Consider the following 4,611-nt stretch of genomic DNA (forward strand, 5'->3'; position numbering starts at 1 on the left):
TCTGGTCTCGGGGACAGGCTGCTTTCAGGCAGCAGGGGGGCAGCGCGTCTGCCCCTGTTCAACCTTGTAAGGATGATTCCTCAAAAAAAAAGGAAGATGTGCGTTAGGCTGGCCCACGCCCGCGGGCCAGGTGGCCCGCAGGCGGGGTGAGGACAGTGCGCCCCCAACCCCCCGCACCCCGTGGTCACCCGTGGACAAATTCCCTTGCCCGCCCTGTACAGCCCGCAAGGCAGGTAAGCATGTTGTAGCCGGTACACCAGCACCTTTGCCCCCCGACCAGCGTGACTGTCCCACAGCCTCCGCCACGTACCCCGCAGAAGGGACGCATCCGGGGGCGGCATGCGAGGGTCGCCCTCCACTGCCGCCGCTGCTGCCGCCGCCGCCGTGGCAGGCCCCGTGCTAGGTCCCGCCCCGCCCGCCGCCTGCTCCTGCAGCCGCGCAGAACGCCGCGGCCCCTCACCCGAGTGCTGGAACGGGGACGCATACGACTGCAGTTCTCTCGCCGGCATGTTCTGCAGCCCGGCTGCCGCGGAGGTGCGGTGGAGCCAGGGGTCCAGAGCCACCGGGTTATTGTGGAATTTTTTTTTTTGAGGAATCATCCTTACAAGGTTGAACAGGGGCAGACGCGCTGCTCCCCTACTGCCCGAAAGCAGCCTGGTCCCCGAGACCAGAACCCTGACAGGGCAAGAAGAGAAGAAAAGAGAAGCGTCTACCACTGCAACCTTGTAAGGATGACTTTAAAAAAAAAAAAGAAGAAAAACAGAAAACAAACACCTCGAAAACCGCCACCAACCACCCCCAACCATCCCACCCCACCCCACCCCGACCCGGCAGACAGAGCAGAAGGCTGGCCCCCCCGCCCCCCGGGAGGGGTAGCACAAAAACACCGCCAGACCTAACCCAAGCACCAGCCTACACCACAGCCTAACCGCAAGAACCACCACCACCGCGCGCCAGAAGAGGAAACACCAGCGCTACGCACCCGCCCCGCCCAAACCCACCCCACCCCCACAAGTCGGTTGCTTAAGCAACACCCCAGGAGAACCGGCAGAGGAGACACAAGCAGAAAACTAAACGGGCCAGATGTGGCGCTGACTAAGCGGGCTCCAGTCCGCTGCAAGACGTGCTGTGCAGGAAGTCCCACAGCCGCCCAGGCGCTGCCACTCCAGCCAGAGCTAGTACTCCCTCTCGGAATGGCCAACCCCCTCGACCGGTACCTGCAGCCCCTCCCGGAGGCGCCCCCCGCCCAAGCAAACACCACGCAAGCCCCCGCCGACCTAGCCCCCCCCTCCCCAGCAGGGGCGGCCCAGGCCCATCCCGGCGCACAAGGTGCTGCTGCACCGGAAGTCCCCGCTGATGGGGCAACGCAACCCTCCCTACGGCCACCGGCCAGAGCCCGCAAGCCGGCTACAACACGCCGGCCACCACAGAACCAAACACGAGCACGGCGCGTTACAAAACATGCAGCGCAACGCGCACGCATTGCAGAAACTACACGCACTACCCCTGAGGACTTGCTCACCGGGGACCGCGCCGCCATCAACCATGCCCTGCGGCTCACCAACGGCGATGAGAGCCTGCCGGTGGGCACGCGGGGGTACGAAACGGCATGCTCGGTATTCCAGGCGCTCGCCAAAGACATGACAGGACACGTGCGGATCTGCCACCCACACCCCCAAGACCCACCATCTTTGCACATGCTGTCGAACAACGCCAACAGCGCCGTGGGCTACCACCCGCCCTCACAACCCGCCTCACGGCTAATGCTGCCAACCCCGAACCCAACGCCATAAACGAGTACCTGAACAACACAGGATTGCCTATGGAAATCAACCAGGCTGCCGCGCACAACGACCCCATGGACGTCGACGGCCCGACGCCGCCCCTGACCGCCCCGGCAGCGCAAGCTGCGGGAGGCCACGGGGCCCGTCCCAGCTGGCGACTGGCCCGCGCAAGGATCACACACGATCTAGTCCCACGGCCCGCCGACAACCGCACTAACGGTGACACTCAACTCACCTACGACCTGGACAATGACGGACAGGAACTGGCGCAGGTCCTGCACAGCGAAAACAAACAAACTGTCACGGACAAAGAACTGACACGGAAGCGCAAAGCCAGGGAGGATACCTCTGGGACACGTGAGAAATACTGGAAGGTGCAGTGGAAGCCGTCCATTTGCCCGGCCGGCATTGTCTCTGCTTTTGTTCGCATGGGCTACGCAACTATCCAGAATGCCAGGTGCTACAAGCACCCTCTTGCGACGCGCCCAGGCCCACAACCTGCGCAGACCGAGGCTGAGCCTCCGGCTGAAACTCAAGCCCACGCAATCTCACCTGAAGAGCCTGCCCCAGTTGCAGAGCCGGCAGCACCGCAGCCCACTGGGGCCCCCCTATTCTCGTCCTGGACGACCAAACTCCTGCGACATGTCACGTGGGCGCCGAGCACGGCCGGTGAACGGGACCTAAACCACAGCCCCCAATGGGAGGAGTTACTGGAGGAGTGCAAACCCCGGCTAGCAAATGGTACCAACCAAGGCCCGCGGCCCCGAACAGTGCGCCCCGCACCTGATCGGAACCTTACCGCCAGACAGCGCCAAGGCCGCCACGACGCCGAGCCCCTGGATACCGCATCCCGCGCGCGTGACATCCGCACGACCACCACCATCACCACAAGCCCGTGCAACCCCTACAAGGACATCGTGGCCCCCGGAGCATACACAATTACCACCACTGGTGGCACCCGCCGTGACCCAGCTGAGGCACACGTCCATGAACCCAGTGGCCGCTGGCTGGGCACCATCACCTACCCCCGCCTCCTTACCCTGTGGGAGCGCTTCAGGCACACCGGCAACCAGCGGCCCAACGCCTTTGAGGAAGCGGTCGCTGCCCTCATCATGCGCTACCGCTATGACCCGGCGCAGCAGGACCGCAAGGCCATGCCAATGCACCAGGTGTCGCTGCCGGCAGGCACAGTAGCAGCCATCGTCCAATGCCTGCGGGTCACACAAGCAGTACACATTCGGGAAATGTTTGCGTCCCCACTAAACTCCTCCACTGCAGCCCACGAATACTGGACACGAGACCCTGCTGATGGGACCTTTGGCGCACTGCACGATGCCTACCAGACCGCATGGACCGGCTTGCAATATGCCCACCCCCCCTCTACCCCCCACGATGCACGGAAGGCGCTCATGTGGGCCCTCGCATGCGCCGAGGCTATGCGCGACTCACAGGAACCAACCCTTACTGTATTGGCGCTCCCCAAAGCGGCCACTTTCCCCCACACGCAGTGGCTTCAACACCCACTTTGCCACGAGCTGGTCAACTGGTCCGCGGGCACCGCGGGCCTCGACACAGGACTTGGCACCAACACCCAGGCTGAACGCCAGAAGGGGCTCCGACTGGTCATTGTTGGGAACCCCGCCGGACTCCAGTGCTTTGCCCCCCGCCTGAAACGGCTCGTGGACACACTGAAACGGGGGGCGAACGCACCCACGCACATCAGCGACCCGCGCACGTGGACACACACGGCCACGGCCCCAACCTGCCCGGCCCTCCCAAACTCACTTCTAAAGCAAGCCAAATATCAGCACGCTAACCCAAAGACGATACACGCCATGGCTGACGAAGCACGACGCTTTCCTAATGCGCGATTCCAGACCCACCATGCTCTGGCCCACGACGTGAATGGCACTGTCTGGACAGATGGTTCGGTAAGCAAAATCAAAACTGAAAATGGCAAAGAAGTCCAGGTTGCCGGTGCCTGCGCCTGGTTCAGCGATTCTCGCGTTGTCTACGTGAATCCAAATGGCGCTGGGTGCACAAACACTATTACGAGAGCTGAACTGGCAGCAATTCGTGCTGCCCTTGCAGAATTTGGTGGCGAAGGTAAAGAATTTGCAACTAAGAAGCTCACTATTGCATCAGATTCTGTTGCAAGCTTGTACCTAATCAAACGAGCTATTAACGAGCCTCGGCGACTGCATCTGAGTAAACATCGGGACCTCCTGGATTCAATCGTGGCATTGCTCCATGCACGCCACGCCCGGGGCGCACCCACCGCTCTAATTAAAGTGATCTCGCACACCGGGCTACACGGCAACGAGGAAGCCGATAAAGGGGCGGCTGCCATCGCCACCCAGGAAAAACCCGCCGATGTATCCGAACCGGCCGACAACGACCCGCACGCCCGGCACTGGTGGCCGACCTTCACGGCCACCAGGGACGACGATAGCACAGCCACGCACTACGTGTCGGACCTAAACCGGGGCCTCACCAGGGCAATGGCCCCCAGCTGCCGTGGTGGATACGCCAACAAAACCCTGTACACTGAGAAATGGGCCGAGGCAGCACCCAGCCTTGACCCACGCGCCAGTAACGCGTACATGACGAACTCGGACGCCAGCCACGGCCTACGCCGGTTCATACAGAATGCTCGTCAGGGAGGCCTCATCTGCCCGGCCCGGCTGGCTTTGTTTAAACTACGAGACAGCGACAAATGTGGTCTCTGTGCCCACACCCAGCGCAGCCGCGGATCTGACCCAGAGCGTGGCACCGCAGGTCACCTTGCCGGCCACTGCGCGCACCCCCAACTCGTTGGCGCTAGGAT

At 62.6% G+C, this 4,611-nt stretch overlaps 1 protein-coding gene across 1 annotated transcript in view; it reads right to left on the reverse strand.

The window, feature by feature from the left end:
- Positions 1-2,287: 2,287 nt before the first annotated feature.
- CHLRE_12g554116v5 (uncharacterized protein) overlaps positions 2,288-4,611 on the reverse strand; it is a 4,246-nt gene continuing 1,922 nt past the window's right edge. The window contains exon 4 of the mRNA XM_043069058.1: positions 2,288-4,611. This exon is cut by the window's right edge and continues 364 nt beyond it. The gene's annotated coding sequence lies outside the window, so the exon portion shown is untranslated.

The sequence above is a fragment of the Chlamydomonas reinhardtii genome, chromosome 12, assembly GCF_000002595.2.
Source record: "Chlamydomonas reinhardtii strain CC-503 cw92 mt+ chromosome 12, whole genome shotgun sequence".
Taxonomy (NCBI): domain Eukaryota; kingdom Viridiplantae; phylum Chlorophyta; class Chlorophyceae; order Chlamydomonadales; family Chlamydomonadaceae; genus Chlamydomonas; species Chlamydomonas reinhardtii.